Here is a 19,482-nt window from a genome sequence, read left to right as displayed (position 1 = left end):
GAAAGAAAAATAAGCCTTTGTTAGATATTATGTAATCGTATGTCAGCTAAGCATTTGTTTTCCAGCCTGAATTTAGGCGGACATTTGCCCCGTGGGCCAGCATGGCGTTGATGTATTATCTATTAAAACTACACAACAAAAGAAGGCTAGCTTATCATATTCCACACCAGTTACATAAGATAAAATATGGGGAAAATGATGGTGTTTTCATAATTCAAACTATACTCAATATCTTGCTGAAGAAGGCGAGATACTTGGGGAAAACACACAGATGTATAATGTCACTTTTCTCTTTAATACATTATTTATTAAAGTCCGTGTATGATCCCTTGCAGAGCTGAAGAGAAAAACAAAGAACAGGAGGCTTTCTGCCTCGACTCTCTCTTACATCACCGTATAACTTTTGGCGGTGAGTGTACAGCTAATAACTGCATTAAAAAACAGATTGGGAAAACTTGTACAAAGCAATTATCCTGTTATCGTTTGTGTGGCGTTCATGATAGCTTCATAGTGATTAGGTTAGTTTGCTCTGCTAATTGGATAAAGAAAATTATTGGAAAGAATGAAAAAGGGTGTTTGTGTATGTAAAATGCATAAACAAGAGCTATTTGAAGAAATGAAAATGGATGTGCACAATGAAAAAACACTTGTGAGTAATATGGAGAGTAGGTAGACAGGGTTATTTGGCCTCCTAGCGAAAACATCAATAGAATCAAAGTTACTCTACGTGCTCTAAACCACCAGAAGAGCACGCTATACCAAAAGAAAACGTGTTCTTTTTTGTAGGCCTACCAATAGCTTCCAACTTGATTTAGGTAACATTAAAAGACGTGATACCGATCCTTACTCTCAAAATTGCTGAGTTTTGTCTTCTTATTTTGAAGGGGAGTCTACAGAGAGTTAAACGTACTACATTTGTTTTTCCTACATGAATGTCAGTTTTAGAGTTTTTTGTTTTTGTAAACAGATATCACTCACAAAAAATGTATTGTTGGTAACAGTAAAAATGAGTGAGTTTTTATAAATTAAATGATTTATTTACTCATTTACTTACTTATTGATTGATTGATTTTTTATCTATTTATTTATTTATTTATTTATTTATATCAGCAGACGAGTCTACACCTTCTATTTATTTAGTTTCCATGACAAACGAAACTCCGATGGCTTATTTATCACTTTACCGACATTCTGTAACAATTGACGATTCTTTCTGAACTACATAGAGTGTAAATTTTACAAGCAATGGTAAAAATTTTAACTAGATATAATAAAGAGAGACTACGGATTATCATGATTCAAACAACTAAGCATTCCATCGTATAAATCTAGACACTTTTTCTAAGCTCTGCTGTCAAACATCTATTACTGCACCGTTGGTTACTGCGGAGAGTCTTTAAGGTGTCCAAACTAACATTTTTTTTTTCGAGTTCTTTAGTTTCTTAGTTCTTGCTTTTCGTACAGATGTTGAATTCCTATTTTCGTTTTTTCCTCTGCTTTTTCTGCTATAGAACTACAAATACTTACATAATCTTAAACGGAACTTCCAATCAGGTATTATTGAAGTTTGATGTTCAAAACATGTTTTGGTAAATGTGTTTTTTATTGATAATTATTTTATCAGATATAAAGAAGCTAGTGTCTGCTCCAAATCCGGCTATCATCATTAAACGAGAAATGTTTAGTACAAGTGTTGGTTTCATTTGTTTAAATCAAGATATCTTTCCATAAAATAAATATGGTTCAGAGATTAATACTTAAGAGCCATATATAATATGTAAGGTGTGTTGAAAATAACTTCCATTGCGCAGACATTATTTGGAAACGACAAACAAATTTAAAGTTGTAGACTCAGACGAATATGGAAACGCGAAAGTGCACAAGTATAGGATCAATAAGAGATTAATTATTGCTTTTTTTAAAAATTCTGTGTACAGACTGGGGTTGACGAAAGATGAGTTTAGCACACCGATACGCTACTGATAAAGAGAGTTCTGCCAAAATGGTCAAATCCTACAACGTAAGATTGCAGAGAGACCAATCTTATATTTATCTCTTCGAATGACGTCACCGGAAGCTATGAAGAACCCATACCTTTAGCAGGTAGTTCTGGTGAGCTTGCGAGCGCAAAATGAGCTTTTTGATGCGTAAGTTTTGTGTCTTTGGTCATATTTTAATAATAATTTATCATTAATTATAGATAAAAATAATAAATATTATCTATTAGATATCATTGTTTAAAACTGACTTAAAATTGCACATTTAATGAGACGTTAGACTCAAAAAATAAAAAAAAATTTATAGCAAATGGTGCCAAAGTTGATGACGTCAGTGTCAATGTAAACAAACGAAATCTGTGAAGTGTCAAGAAACATTAATGGAGACCTGAATCTCACTGGTACAGTATTTGCTTGAATTATCACCTGCCGTATTTTTGGGGGTGCAATGGGTAATAAATTATATTTTGAGAGTGATTCATAAACAGTTATACAATAGAATATGGTTTATATTAGGCATTTGCTCGATGAATAGAAAGGCGCATGCCAGGGCGTCAACCAATTTGACCTTAGCCCAGTTAAACTAGGACAGGATACGTTAACCAGTTTTGTTTTCTTTTTAATAAGCTGAGTTAATGGTCTGTATTAATAGGCTATTTATGAGCCATTAATCATATTTAAGAATGCGGGATTACCTGTGGTAAGTTAGTGCAGGGCTGTTGGATGGTGATAGCCCAGGCAAGGTCGAAAATCTGAATCCACTGACGATGCTAGACTGTTTTGAGTACAAGTTATAGGTTAATTTTATATTCAACACTTATTATCACGTATAATGGAGGGTATTGGTTAAATTTACCCATCCTCGCCTTAGTGGGTTATACAAGGCCAGTACCTACTTGTAGCCTAGTTGCCGAAGGGTTGTGAAAGGTTAAGCCCTTTCACATATTAGTTATTTCATCCAATCATTTCATTTTAGGACATTTTTTTTATGCGATAAAAAATACTATGAACAGTAAATGAATTGCAGATTATGGTTATTTGTGGTTTTACAACTTTATGTTAAAATGTAAGCTACTTATTGATACTATACCCTTTTTGATTTAAATGGGTTAACTCAAGGTTCGCAGTGCTGTTCAGTGGTAGAAGGAGAAGACAAAAGGCAAAAGGTTCATCACTAATGTCGCTAACATTGTGCACACTATTATCTCAGGAAAATATGTTGTTTCAAATATAAAGAGAAAATTAAAGTGATGCAATATGCATTAGCATTGTACAATGTGAGCTATTTTGGTGAAATGGGATTTGCAGAGATTACAATATGTGTGTATGGAACAGCTGTTTTTGTTTCTTCGTTTTCCCAGAAGATATTTGACTTTAGATGCTTAATATTGCAGATGATATAACCAAAGCATTTGAAAATATTGCCAAGATGAGTTCGAGGAAACCTCCGACGCCAACAAGCCATCTACTCTTCTGTCACGCGAAGAAAACGAAGTTGTTTTCAAGCTACTCGGACCTCGTTGTCAGGTACGGTACGCACTGGATTTTATAGCTATAGTCTACCCCCCCACCCATTTGCAGTTCTGGATTTGTGGCTTCACCTATCTCTGTATTTTTCTGTGGAACATACGTCCACGTTATTTGTGGAAAATTTGCTTATTTTTGGAATTTTTCATAGAGAAATGTTCACTAATTACTGTATTTTCATATTTTTGTGACTAAATACACTTTTCATGATAAAACTATTCAGTAGGCAGGTATAATGTTTTTAGAGAGGGTTTTTGGTGTTTGAACTATCAAAATAGGCAGTTATAACCATTTTTAGAGGGGTGCCAAGTATTCACAGATTTTAGCCATTTGCGGGGGTTGTGGTCCCTATCTCCCAAGAATCCTGGGGTCAACTGTACATTGTTTTCACAGACTGTTCATGATTTTTTGCATAAAATTTCAACCATTAAATTTAAAATTGAATTTTCTTTGTCTAAAAAGTAACTTTTCTTTGTTAAATTCTCCTCTTTTTCGTACAAACAGAGACAGCAGCTGCAAAACACATTTTTGTATGTTACCATTCATGCAACTTTATTGGCTGGTGTCCAGGTCTAATTGCCCTTGGACAATTAATGCCTATTAGAGGCAGCAGTTAGTGCTGAGCTTTATTTATATTTCCAAGGATTGCTGGTAATATTTTCCTCCGTGAAGGGAAGTTTTCTAATTACATTTGAAGAATGCATTTACTTTTCCTTTTAATAGTTTTGTAGTAACATTTCTGAAGAAATTAACTGGTTGTTTTATCACTTGCAGTGGACCCCCGTCTATTCACAGTTCTGGATTAAAGGCTTCACCGATTCGTGGATTTTTCTGTTGAACGTATATCCACATTATTCGTGAAAAATTTGCCTATTAACAGAATTTTTCATAGAGAAATACTCACTAATTACTCTATTTTCATATAATTTTCGTGACTAAATGCATTTTTTATGATAAAAATAGTCAGTCATAAGTGTTTTTAGAGAGGGTCTTTGGTGTTTGAACTATTAAAATAGGGCAGTTAGAAGCATTTTTAGAGGGGTGTCAAATATTTGCGGATTTTGGCAATTTGTGGGGAGTTGTGGTACCTATTCCCCACAAATCCCGGGGTCCCACTGTACATTTAAAAGTAAATTATGGTGTCTGTGCATTGCATATCTCTTTGGTAGAGAGGTAGGTATAGAGAATTTTATTTTTACTTCTCTCATTGATAAAGGAATTTTTTGTCATGGAACCATTGTAAGAAAAAAAACTGGTAATGTGTAAGTTAAGTTTAAATCTTGCATTCTTGAAATGTTTCCTTTATTTTGACAGTCATTGGTTTTAACTGGGAAGAGTGTAAATGCTGCATTGTATATAAGTTTTTTTTTTTATGTAGATCACAACAGAGCTTTTGGCACACCCGTTTGTATATTTGCAAGATGGTCGTATTTTCTGTTTATATTAATATCCTTTAAGTACGTAATATTTACCGAATATTGTTCACAGACTCTCAGCACAGCTGTCGTGCAAATTTTTGGGACTGAAGGGCCTCATCACAATACGTGGCGTAAACGGCACTGTGGAGCCATTACGTTCACCAAGGACAATGTACGACGGTCATATTACATTCAGGTAATGACATTTCTTTCTAAAATTTGAGCAACAAAAATTGAGAACCAATCGAGAAGCTTACTAGTTCTTTTTAGGAATTCCATCATACAATATATAGAAAGAGTCTCAGACGTACAATTTGATTGTGGTTCTGGTGATTAGTTTCAAGTTAGGGAACCTCATATAATTTATCTTTTTCTAAAATTCTTTAACCAGACCACTGAGTCAACTCTTGGCTAAGGTAGCTGGCCTAAAGGATTTATTATTAAAAATGATGAAAGGTGAAAAAGATCAGATAGTATAGATGAAAAGTAAAAGGAAGAGAGCAGTGCATTGGCATTGAAAGTTTAAAGTCACTTACAAGCACCAGAGGCACATGACAAGCTAAGCTACAGCCCTGTTGTGTGATGTCCAAGAGATGGAAAATATATATATATATATATCACTTTATTTATGGACTACAGTACCTTTTCATTTTACTGTAAGGAAAATTATCTTGTGTTTTCCTTTCAGGTGTATGATGTTGTTGCAGGGTCACGTGTTTTTGAGCAAGAATTGTACACTCAGTTTACGTACACGGTCTCGAAGCCTTTTTTCCACCAGTTTGAAGCGGAGGTAAATATAATGAATTTTTTTTTTTTTAAGTTGATTTAGGTGTTTTATTTACTACTGGTTACAGTCTGAAAATGTTTTGATTAGCTTAGGTCACCACTCCTGAATGTATTGGTTATTTGATCTTTCATTTTGGAATCATTTTGGAAAACTTAGAGCAGTGGAAGTAATTTAAATTTTATTTAGGTTAGTGACAGTACAGTTTTATGTGTGGTAATGTTACTTTTGAGTATTGGTGTGATCAAGTATAAGGCAGTCCCCGCTTACCAGCAGCACTGGTTAATGGCGATCTGGTTTTGCGGGGCTCGTCTAGTGGTGCCGTTAACTGGATTTTCGGCGCCGATCTCCGCTTAATGGCGGTGCCGTTAAGCCGGTCATTATTGCTCTTATGCGCCGTTAAGCAAGTCATTACTGCTATTATTGCTGATTCTCGGTTAGTGCCCTTGGCCAGGAACGGAACCCCGCCATTAACTAGGGACTGCCTTAAATGCTAATGATTGCTTTGCTAAACCAGAGAATGTTAAGGGAAGACCTAGTAAGAATTTATATGAGAAGAAGGCACTTTGAATTTTGAGGGGAGTAGGAATATCCTTCAAATAGTTTACCTTCATTTCTTTGCACTTGACTAAGATATAAGGCATTGCATTAAGCATAATCATCATTGCAGTATTCTGCAGTTAGCATTGATAATTCACTATTTTAGATTAATAAATATATTCATTGCTCTCGTATATTGATAAAGTATATAAACATCAGTAGAGGCTAAAGAACAGTAAACTTTTGCAAAAGCCTTTCACTGTATTTTCAAGAGTGGCAGGAAATGACGAGTTATAGCAGTAATTAATTTTTATTTTCAGGAACAAATGGTAGGTCTTAATTTTGCGGATGAAAGGGAAGCAAGTTTCTTCAGCCAAGCCGTCAACGAACGATTAGTGGCCAAGCAGCGCAAAAAGGAAGGTGATATTTGTAGGAAATTTTGTTTGAATGCTTTGTGTCTAAACAAACATTATATTATAACAGAACCTGCTATTTTAAGATCTGACATTTTGTCAGTTGAAGAAGACTAGTTATCTTTAGTGAAGCCTTTTCTTTTGAATAAAAAGTGGGTGAATTAAGGAGCACTCCTGATGGTAATAACCTAAATGCAGTTGCACCTAATATTTGCCTCTGGCCATAGCTTTTACAGAATGATTGCCATTCAGAGATGTTTAGCAAGCTGTACATGAAAAATAGATATATTATTTTCTCTTAATGTGCCACCAGAGTGATATGTATAATATAGACCTTATCTCAAAACACTCAAGATGAACAGATGAAATGATAAAAAAAAAATAATGACCACCTCAGTTGTTACTGAATGTTATCATGAAAAAGAACCATTTAAAAGATATATGAGCTTTTCAGTCGAGAAACATGCCAAGTGCCATTTTTAAAATATAGTAAATTAAATTAAAAAATACTTTGACCCAGGATGGCGCTTGGCATGTTTCTCGACTGATAGCTTCATATGTAAAATAGTAGAAAGGGACAATTGGTGGGACAAGGGATGATTGCTTGATAATCTTGTTTTTCTTTTGTCACTTCTGTTGGCTCTAATGTCTTATAAAATCAGTTAAATCTTTGATTATAGCATTTGGATGTAACTGTCTTTGAAGTTTCACCAAACATTTTTGTCCATTAGGCCTCCCAAAATAGTTGTAACCGACCCTTGGCAATTCCTGAATTGCTCAGCTGTCCCAAATTGATCCTGCTTTGAATAAAAATTGAAAGCAGGATCAATATGGGATCAGTTATGTAGCTAAATGCATTTCATCTCCAGTGACTGTTGTGATTAGTGTTTTACCATAATTGCTTTCCCTGTAAGCATTGTGTTGAGAAAAATAAACTTATCAGCTTTGCAAGTATGTACTCACCCCATTCCCCCCGACAGAGCGCAAAAGGCAGGCTGAACAGCAGCAGCGAACTCAGCAGCATGTGCAGCCGGAACAGCCGAGACTGCCCCAGCCTACACCCATGAACCCAGGCATCCCAGCCTATGTCCCATCCAAAGATAAGAAGAAGAATAACAAAAAAGGCAATAAAAACAAGAGCAGACTCAGGTATGGTTCTTTTGCGAATCCATGTTACTTCTGTTTACTAACCTAAAACAATTCTCCTTGTATTTTAATAATTTACTTACATTTTTTTATATTTACATATTTATTAATTTGTTAATTTATTTAGTTGCTATTACCTGTTTCTTCTTTCAAACGAATGCCAGATTCTTTGGAAGCTCAAATTTCAAGTCAGTGGCCACTGTGGGGTTGCTCCACATGAATAGGGTTCACATTCTGAATAATAATAATAATAATAATAATAATAATAATTGGTTGACCTCAAAATCAGCTGTTATAAGATGTCTTCCAGCTTGCTTATTAAACACTGTGTCAAAATATATTGTCTTATAATATGTAGAGCTTGAACTGTATTATATAATCTCTCCCTTTCTACTTTCACAGCAAAGAACAAATTGGAATGCCGACTGACTTTAAGCACATCACTCATGTTGGTTTTGATCCAGACAAGGGGCTCACGCAGTTTAATGTTGATGACAAGCTTGAGGGATTTTTCAAGATGGTAAGTGGTTTCAATTTTGATTCTGCTCATGTGATGCATTTAGGCTTTGTATCTAATGAACTCTGTTTCTGTTTCTTTGATTGTAAAATATTACTTATAACTGGTTTTGTTTATAATTCATGTCAGTGTGTCAATTTTGAATTATGTTTGCTTGACTTTAAGTCCTCTGTAGATGCTAAAAATTTGAACGAAGTTCTTGTGTTGCTTTCTATAGCAAATAATGAACCATCTGCAGTTGGCTTCTTGTTGTAAGAAGTATTTACAGCTTTCCCTCTGAAACATTAAGATCAGGATATTATGTATCTGATGTGGATTCTTGAAATTTCTAAAACAGATTAAGGATAAAAAAATGAACAGGTTACATTCAAGTTCAGTCCACACTTCATCATCTTGTTTTCTGTAGGTCGGTGTGAGTGAGCAGCAGCTGTCGGATCACAGGACCCGGGAGTTCATCTACGACTTCATCGAGAAGAACGGAGGAGTCGAGAAGGCCATGCAGGAAACCCAGCGGTACTCGTCCCAGCCGCCGCCTCCCCCTCCCACAGCATCCATTAACAGCACTTTATCGCACCACCAGCCTCCCCCTCCACCCCCCGTTAGTGCTGTGCCCCACCCACACCCCAAATATCCCCTCCAGGATACCTAGCACGAGGACAGCCCCCCCCCTCCTCCTCCCAGGAATATACATCATCCACCTCCGCCACCACCCCCTAACTCCGCCCCGCCTCCACCTCCTCTTACTCCACGCGCTCCAATGCCTCCGCCTCCTGGACAGGTTGTTGCAGGTAAGGTTTGAGGGTTTTGATTTTTATAAGTATATAAAGTATTTGGTCATTTCAGAATTCTCATATCTGTCCTTCTGGATAGTGATTCACTATAAGTAGAATAATGAGTCACTGTACTTTGTTCTAAGAACTTTTGACATCATTTTAAATCTCTTTGCTCTTCTTAAATATAATCCTTGTATTTCAATGGGCCTGTCTTTCTCATGGCCATTCTGATTGGTGCAAGCTTCTAACACAGTGTCAGAGGCTAAAAGCAATCATTGGATTATTTGAGGGTTATTCTGTGCTAAAATCCTTACGCTTGTCTTGATAAGGTCCTGACATGTATATCTTCAATATGGAAGTATTTGGGTAGACTTCAGATTTGGGAATGTATTAGATTTACATTTATTCCAAGGATATAAAGATTTTTTGTAATTTTAAAGGGGGAAACGTTTACTTATGATCAGGACTTCGTAGCTCAGTGTTCCAGGCATATTATTTTGCAGTTAAAACTGCTTCATAAATTTGTCTTTATATGTTTTGAAAAATATAATTACAGTAAATCTAAACCTTTCCAGATTTTAAGCCAATCCACCCAGTAATAAAAAAGAAGATACTTGAGACCAAGGAAATCCCTGTGTGGGGAAGGCCTCACTTAGTGTCACGCGCTGTTTAGCTTTGAGAGATATAATCAGCTCTTGATGATTTGCTCCCACTAGAAATTTTGGAGCCCATCTTGCTCTGCAGTCAGAAGGGACAGGAATGGCAAAGTAAGAGAGAGACTGCCAACAATGAGGGAATTTCAGTTCAGAAATCTGTTTGAATCAACCAAGATCAACAAAGAACATGTTTATAGAGCAGGGATTAGCATGTGTAAAGCAAAAATAATTTTGCAGTTATATTCTGACACTGGTCTTGAGCTCTTGAACTTCGTAGTAAGTACGTTGTATGTAGATACTGTATTTGTTTTCTTTGCACTGAAATATTGAATTTATTGTTTTCTGTCTCTTACTTTCAGGCTCCAAGAAGAGTCCTCTTCCTCCCCCACCACCCTCGGCTAACAACAGCGTGCCACCTCCCCCTCCACCAACATCAACGATCCCAACCCTGGCAAATGCCAGCTCGTCTAACAGAGCCGCACCACCTCCACCACCACCCATGGCCCCTACTCCCCTGAGTAATGCACCGCGTCCTCCTCCCCCGCCTCCTGGGGGAATACCTCCAGCCCCTAAATTCCCTGGTGCTCCAGCGCTCTCCGATGCTCGGTCAGCTCTCATGGATCAGATACGTACAGGTGGCAATCAGCTCAAGGTAAGTGCTCGTCCGTGCATTGTTCGTCTCTTGTTAATACAGTTAAATGCTTGGGAATTTTCTCTTTGATATTTGGTATGAAGATTTGTCTTGTGGTGTTTGACAGGCTGTCCTCCCTATTACGTAGAAGTTGCTTACTCACTAATATCGTTCATTAATATCCTTAGTACTTTAGAATCCCAGAGGAGAAAAATAATCACAGTGGCGAAGTTGAACGCCTGGTGTAGGGTTTTGTAAGTTCACCTGAAGTATTGTTTCTTCCTCTGCTGTTATATTTATAAAGGAGTTAGTTATCTTTCTGTTGTAATATGTACTTGGAAGCAGAATTATTATCCTTACTGTATGTCTTGTTTTTCTTTACCATACTGAGCAGGGATAGGGATAGATTATGAATCAAAGAGAGTAGTAAAGGCCATGGGAAAGTACAAACTTGTTTATTTTACTCTTGCTCTTCTTTGTGATATAATGTCAGACTTTTGGGAAACTTACTCTTATTTAGAAAAACTTTAAATATTTCATTAGAAGAGTACCCTTTGCTAGTGGGGTGTCCTTAGTGCTGCATTATAAATGTCATTGCCAGTCTATCAGTTGTATATATTTGTCATAAAAGTTCTTTTTTTTATGTGTAGAAAAGTTCTATTTTAATATTTATCATTAGAGTTGTACTCTCCTATTTAAAAGCAAATCTGTCTCAAGCACTCTTCATTTTAGGTTTTATATAATTCAACCTTTCCATTTTGTTGATAATTTTTCCTTTAAGGTTGCATCCTTATACAAAAAATAGCATATACATCATGGAAACCTTGGCTGCTTGGTTTAGTGCAACTACTGTACAGCGAATGTGGCAGTTTTATACCAGAAATGCATTCATGCATGCCACAATGTAGAGTATATAGTATTTTTCTCCTCAGAGTGTTTCCACACAAACGTAAACATTAACAGTCTCTCAATTTTCGTGTTTGTTTAGTCATTATCAAGGTCCTCTTTTTCAGCATCGTAAAAGAATTCTAGTACAATACATATCTCCTGTCTTGTGGACTGTGTAGTGAAATTGGTCTAAGAATGGTGATTGTATAGTCATTTATCATTTTTAGGTTTAGAGTCAAAATAGGTTCATTGGTAGCAGTTCTAGTGTTTAAAGAAGTCTAGTGTCCTTGATGCATTGAGATTATGCTTTACATTAAAGTTGTTTGCACAAGTACTCCATTTTGAATTTTGTGGTATAGCTTGTACCTAAAGTACTAAATCATTGCTTGAAATGTACAGTTAACAGTGTAATGGAACAGTATTTGACTTAAGCAGAAAAACCACATGCATTGTATGGAAGTAATGTGAAGGGTATGTCTCGCACATTTATTTGACATTCCTCCATGAATTCATGTAAGTTGCTGTACACTATTTAGTTGTGACATGTCGAAAGCCCTTCAGGTTTTGTTGCGAGTTACAGCTCTTTGTGAAGTCTGAAGATTTAATTGGGAAAAAGCTTTTCAATAAGAGGATGGATAAATTTATTAAACTAACCGATTACTAAACAGGTTTTTCTGGTTAAGTCTTTGCTATTTTTCTTGACTAAATTCATTTTTAAGCAGAGCATTGAATGTAAACAGAGTAAACATTGATACTAGCTAGAAATGGAAAACCTCCTTTCTTTGCTACATATTCATTAGCATCATTCATCATTACTGCAGCTGTGGCAGCAGTAATGTAATTCGTACAATATCTGTAGCTTGCATGTGTAAGACCACCTATTCAGCAAGGCACTGCATACATTGTCATGTTTAAGGCAGATTGCTACGAATCAAAGGCAAGAGGTTTTTCCTTAGTAAAATTTTCCATAGGGTTTTTTTCTTAAGCATTATGGTTAAGGTTAAGTCCAATAACTAAGCCTTGCTTTTTTTCCTTTTCCCATTTTTCCCCAACAGCAGAATAGTCAGCATGGTGTCCAGGTATACATTTGTTATTTTTTTCGTTCGTTTTTGTTTTCACGTTGCTTTTTTTTTTATTTTTTTCTTGCTTCCTAATTTTGACTGAGACACCTCTCAGGCTTCTTAAAACTAGTATGAGAGATGGATTTCACTTTAAAAGGCTGAATGGTTTGTCTAAGATGTGAAATAACGGTTTGAAAGGAGCTAGATGCTTATGCTTATTTTATTTTTACCCTGACAAGTGTTTCGGTGTATGTCCTCTCAGTTACGAGTGATTATTTTTATCTGGAAGCTTGAATTTCAAGTCAGTGGCCCCTGTGGGCTTGTTCCGTATGAATAGGGTTCATCTTCTAAATAATAAGAATAATTTTGTGTACAGTAGGATATTTTATTTCCAAGTTTAGTTCTAATGAAAATAAATTAAGCATGAATGAAGGTCATCCACAAAGGGAAAAATTAATGTTTCAAGAGAGTGACAGACAGCTGTGTGAGAATAAGGAAAACCAGGTCAGATGAAATTTTACAGCAGGCTGGACAAATTTTTCACCACGACCACTTGAGGGTTTGGATGGCAGCCAAGCGAGCATTCAGGAGAATAAGAAATGAAGGGTTTGATTAGGTCTTAGTTGTTAGTTCTTAAAACAGTTATCATATAGAAATACACGTTAACAGTAGAAAGCAAATGCTGTGCTTGGAAGATAGCCAAATTGATCTGTAAATACAGGTAATCTAGAAGGAGCTTTAGATGCAAATGTTGCGTTTTGGGTCACGTATGTTCAGATTTTGTTAAGAAGTTAAGCACCTCTAACCGAAAGAAAATATTGCACATTGCATTTTGTATTTGCTGCCTGGCTTATTAATGAATGACTGATTACAGTCAAGTGCTCATTCGTCTGTTTGCATTACAGGCTTTTTGCTTTTGTTTTTACTGAAGTGAGGAATGTTACGCTCATTATCTGCAAGAGGGGAAGATAAGGAATTTGTTTACTAGTACATATATTATTTAGATTAGGGTACTGTATTCCTTCCTAAAAAGCATTCATAGTTATTGAAGTTTCAGATCATGATTTACCAAATATTTTTTCTCAACATTAAGCCATTTCTACCAACAAGGTGTGATTGCAGAAAATAAAACCAACACTCTGGTCAGTGCCACAGTTGTTGCATGATTGTGGTAGACTGTTGTGTTGCGTTTCTTTGCTTCCACCCCTGTCGGGAAACAGCTTAATGCCAAGAAAAATGGATAGGGTTTTCTCGATACAAATATTTGGGGTCAGCCCCAAGAATTTGTTAGGTTGTAAGTGAAAAGGTTAAAATTTTGTATATCTACAGATAAAAGCAATCAGAACAATGGCTTGCAGTTATTTTTACAGAATTGTTTTGCAGACTCCACACAGGGAAGGTTTTCATTTGGGGCTTTGGTTTAATATATTCAAATAATTCAGTGTTTAATGTGTTCTTCATATCTCACTAACATGGGTACTGTACTTTCAAAGTAGTTTTGAATTATGAAAATGCAACCCAAGTCATTCACAGTGACAAGGATAGGTAAAGTGCGGCCTTAACTTTTTGTCAGATGGGATTTTCTCTTTTTTGATGTTGGTTATATCAAACCTAAGCTCAAATTTGACCTCGGAAAACTCATTATATATCTGGTTAATTCTGAAAAGTTGCAACACCTTTTACATAAACTGTCCTCTATGTTCAGATTAAATAAGGCACCAGACCACTCAGATAATGTTATTTTCTGTACATTTCCATCAGTTTAGGCAACTTGATCACTATACAAAATAAGTTTAAAGTTAGTTATGTTGGTGTGGTTACAGCTGTAAAAAGTAGCACTGAACTTTAGTTTTTCTCGAGCATCAAACGTGATCAACCGATTTTAAATACCTGTGATTTTGTGTCGTTTCCTCAGTTTTCTCATTCCTTTCCTCTTAGAAAGTGGAACCCATTGAGAGGCAGCCAATCACAGACTCGAGGAGTCAGCTGATGGACCAGATCAGAGGTGGAGTCCAGCTGAAGAACGTAAGTCCCAGCTCATTTTGTTTCCGGAGCAATTTCGTCCAGGGTTATTTTTGTTCATACTCGGTAGCCTAGGTAAGATTGATTATAGCTGGATTAATATTGTATTGATGTAGTATTTTATGAAGTTTGGTGAACGTTAAGTATGGGTTTTCCCCTTTGTTTCATTCCTTTGCCCCTGGATAGTTAGCTTCCATTCTTTTCTCTTGAAATTTGCCTCCACCTTATGTTATTTACTCCTACGTTTTCCCTTTCGTCACATTCCTCTGCCCTCGCAGGTAAAGGATCACGCCGAGGGTGCGGGTGGTCCGAAGAATGATGCCGTTCCCCTGGAAGGAATGGCCCTGCAGTTGAGTCGTGCCTTGCTAATCCGAGCTCAGGCCATCCAGTCGGAGTCGGATGACTCCGACGAAGAGGAGGACGACGACGACGAGTGGGATGATGACGACGCCTGAAGAAGGGTAGGGCTATAGAAGCGACGAGTTGTGGCAGGAGGAATGAACTTGCAAGATTAAGTGGGCGAGTTGTATTGAGAGTTAACGACTATCTGTCAAACAGTCTCTTGGCCCCTGTGGTTTCTCAGTTATAATTGCAAACTAGTTGTTGGCTTGATTTAACTGTAATGTAACGTTGCTGCATGTGAGAATATAGATCTTTTGTTCTTGAATAACTTTAGTTTAACCTTTTCTAGCCCTGACTGCTGGGGCGCCGTATATTTAAAAGGTTCATGTATACTAGGTATTTGATATGACCCATTTGATCCCATGATGTCAGTAAATGGCAGAAACTGGAGAGCAGTTGGTGGTTGCAGTAAGTCATTGTTTTGTGTTGTAAGCTTTGTTTGTTTCTTGTTAAATAGTGGAACAACAATCTTTGATATCTTATGAAATTGTTGGCTGCCCTGTGACTCATGCAGAAAGGAGCATATGGTAGCCTTTGCCCTGAATTATAATCATACCGTATTATTTGTTTTATGTTAGCTCGAGACATTTTATATTGTTCTCGACAACACAGCAAACAGTACATACCTATAAACCTCAGCAGTTTTCCATTGTTAGGTAATTGTGTTGATATATGATAATGTATATTGAAAGAGCAATCTCATGAGAGTTGGGAAAATTAAGATCTTTTTTTAGACTAATAGAAGTCACGGGGTGGATTGAAACAGTTAAAAGGCTCTCGATAAAAATTTCACTGATGTTGAAAAAGATATGGAACTAGACTCTGTGCTAGGAGAATTACAGGTTATAATTTTACAGAATTAGGGGCCATGTTTTTCTTACGGGACTACAGGGTATATTTGTTCATATTTCATTTAGCACCTAGATTCGTGTTAGATAAACATAAAGTATATAATTAAGTATCAGGTTAGTAGTTCTTTTTTAGGTCAAGAAATCCGTAAGTGTGGTGATTTTATATTTTAGCAAGGTTATTACAATCACGTAGCTCCTTATTGTACTATCTGCTGTCAAAGATGGTTGTTGTAAACTTGCTAACCAACCCATGTTACTAAAATGATACAGAATGTATAAGTTTTGTTAATTTTATTCAGTTTATTATTTAGAATTATATGGTGCAGTGGATAAGTATAGAATGAATTAACTATAAATGAATCTCATAGAATGATATAAGTCAAGTATTTCAGTCAAAGTTGTACACAAGTGCCTACAATCTTTACTTTGATTTGCAAGTGGTATCTTTAATTGCGCATGCATGCATTTGGAACTGAATATTTGTCGACCTCAAATGTGCGCAGTCATGAAGATTGACAGCTTAGTCTTGCCCAGTGAGAGTTAAGTATTGTAGCTTAGTGGTCTAGTTAAATGATCAAATAACAGTAGCAGCTTTCTAACATCTCCAGGAAGTTTGATGATGAAGATAATTTCCACTAACAGAACACCACAGCATATCCACAAGCACCGATCCTCTTGTCATGTTTGCAACGCCAAACATTGAGAACAGAGTAAAAACTGTTGACTGCCTTTGTAAACCTAACACAGCAGCCAATTTTTAAATAAGCAATTGGTTGCAGTTCTCTCAGCGAGTGTAAATACTACTGATGTGACCCAGATTTGAGTTCACACAGACTCTCAATGCTAGTCCTTTTGATGTAGGGTTATTTATAAAACTGCCTCTGAGATTGATATAAGCTTTGACCAAGAAATGTTATTATAGGTCTGCCGTGAGGATTTAACTGTGCCTTTTGCTCTGTACAGTTTGATAAGCAAGCATCTCACCTCTTGTGAGATTTCCTCGTTATGTTTTTTACAGTTCTATTGCTTATGCAGCATGTATACCTACATACTGTACTCTGTATATGTAAATATGTCTGAAAGGTTCTAGGTTGATATATCTGCCTTCTAGAAGAATTTCCTAATTTCCTAAATTGTTTGTCATCTTGTTGAATCCATTTTCTCACGTTATTTTGAATCATTTTGTTCTTGGTGAGAAAAGTACACTATTGTTCTTAGGTTTCTATATTACCTCTTTCATGAAATATATAACTTTAAGTATAAATTAGAATCTCTGCACTTCAATTTTTATCCATTTTATGAGAGGATTTTTTGTCTTTTCGCTTTCATAATTTCATTTCATCCATGAGCATAGATTTAGTTGATATTTGTAATAGTAAATCACGTGTTCATTCTGTATGTAACCTTGAAAATATAATTGGTGGGTAGAGGGTCTGTCTGTTGTGATGTGAAACTTTCTGATATTGGGACTTTGTGGAGGTGGAACTACCCACAAGGGGATCATTGACAGCTATGTTATTGTGAGTCTTAGAGGGGTATATTTGATTGTGAGGTTATTTGTGATATACTAATGGCTCCAGTGATCAAGATCTGAGAATTTGTGGTGCCTTATGAAACGACTTGAACCTTGGCAGTTCAACGGCTTTCATGATCTGCTTAGGAAGTTTTCATCATCTTAGTTTAAGCCAGCCTTGTTCTGTTACAGGCTCTTGCTGTAGGGCAACCTGTAGGCTTAAAAAGTCGTTTTATTCTTGACACTACTGTACAGCGTTTTCCAGTTTTGCATTTGGTTTGTGTAGAAGAAACGTGTAATATTGCCACTTTGTTGATTTTGATTACGTAATTTAAGCAGTTTTGCACATAAGAGGGAAAATATTGGTCATTTAATGTAAAGATCTGTAATTTGGTTATGAAGTCATGTTTTCTCATGAAGTTATATAAAAGTTTTTGTTACACTTTATGTTATGTATAAAAAGGAAGAAGAATGACAGAATAATTCTGTTTTCCATTATGATATTTAAGGGATGTTGATGGACTAGGAATGACAGCCATTGCATTATGTAGGTCCAGATTTATTCTGATATACTGTACAGGACTTTGGGTGTTGGGGAAATATTCATATGTTTATTCGTTTTCAGCGAGTCAGGATTTGTTTTAGATCTGCTTCCTGCATAGTTTTCCTAAAGATGTATATTATAATAAAAGTGTTATTGTACCAGTGCTGCTTTTGCTTTCCTTATCTTGTCAGACCTAAGAGTTTTTTCTTTTGTGAGGAGCCCAAAAATAGTAGAATGTGCCAAGGTTGGCCCCCTACATGCACTACTTTTAAACTTAAAATTCTTTTGAGGATCTTAGGCAGATCAGAGTACTCCTGAATCATGGAAAAGGTTAGTGAAATCTGCTTTTCATAGAAGATAGCAAAGAAGTGGATGATTAGTCTGAATTGTTCCCATAACTTTCATGCATTCTCAATTAGAAAATATGAATCTTAACATTTGATTGTCCACAAGGTATCTAGGGTACATACACTTATGTAGCTTGTGAGGATTAATGAATGTTGTGCGCTATACTGTATATTCCTAGGGTAAAGAGCATTTGCCATTTGACAAGGCAACGTAGTCAGCTGTAGGAAACCCTGTAAGATTTCATAGCTTGAGCGTGTGTGGGTCTTGTGTATTTAAAAAAAATGTACACCTGTGTGGAGGTGTTAAGAAAGCAGTAAGAGCCACAATCAGAATTCTGGTCATAATAGTCTAGTGTTCAGAGTTTGTTCTACAATACATTTGAACTGTAAAGTACTGAGAAACTGAATGTAGGCATACTGCATTGCACTGCTGGTTAAATCTTAACATTCCACATCCAAAGTACCATTGAATCAGCCACCATGTACATGGTCCACCAGTTGGGTAATATTTTTCACCAAGGCATTTAACTTATTCTGTCAGTACTAATGGAGATTTAGTTTCATCGTTTAATTCAGCAGTACTATTCTGTACATGTATATACTCTGAATGGTAATTGAGACAAAAAGCTAATGTGCAACAGATGAGAAGTGAACTGAGGACCTTTGAGCACATAGGACACTGGTTTACCATCATTAACTATTTGGTTGTTTAAAGTTACTGGGTGTCAGTAGAAGTTATCCCCCCTTGAGTACAACATTGTAAGACCTCTTTAACATTCTGTATAGGCCTACTTAATGAAAAACCAAATGTAGAATGACAAAGATTATGTCAACAAAGAAACTCATCCACATTTGGGTTTTGAATTCTACAGGAAAAACTGAAGTGGCAATTAAAAAAAACCTTTAAACTTTTAGCAATCCAGAGTAAAATTAAAATGTACTAAGCAATTCCATCATACATGTAAAAATTCATAATTTCCCAATGATCTGTGAATCAATTTATGATCTTGTTCCTTTCTGAAACCACAATATAAAAGTTGAATTACAAAAAACTGATGTACACAGTAAGTTACTTAATCCCTTTAGCCAAAGGACGATACAAGACTCCTCTTTATACACCGTAAGCTGAGCAAGCCTACATGCCTTCAGTACTTGTTCTTGCTTAGATACCATAACACCAATGTTTCTGATGTATAAAACGAGCATTACCTACTGAGAACTACTGCAGGAGAAAACTATCTCTGTTATAAACACTTAGAAACAATTCTAATTAACACCACATAGGACATACTACCACTTGTAACAGGGAAGTATGAACCTTGCAAAAGCACCCAATGCTCAAAATGGAATCAAATTTTCTGCAAATTTTCAGAACTACAAACTGCCTGTCTGACCACTAAATGAAAGATGTGACATTAAAAAAAGTGGGATATCTATGAGTGAAATCACAAG

The 19,482-nt window shown here is 36.1% G+C and overlaps 1 pseudogene; it reads left to right on the top strand.

Annotated features, from left to right (window-relative positions):
* Positions 1–1,954: 1,954 nt before the first annotated feature.
* On the top strand, positions 1,955–17,844 carry LOC136825168 (actin nucleation-promoting factor WASL-like; annotated as a pseudogene).
* The last annotated feature ends 1,638 nt before the right edge of the window (positions 17,845–19,482 follow it).

The sequence above is a fragment of the Macrobrachium rosenbergii genome, chromosome 37, assembly GCF_040412425.1.
Source record: "Macrobrachium rosenbergii isolate ZJJX-2024 chromosome 37, ASM4041242v1, whole genome shotgun sequence".
Classification (NCBI taxonomy): Eukaryota; Metazoa; Arthropoda; class Malacostraca; order Decapoda; family Palaemonidae; genus Macrobrachium; species Macrobrachium rosenbergii.
The sequence above is the reverse complement of the archived record's forward strand: the minus strand, read 5'-3'. Positions and strand labels throughout refer to the sequence as shown.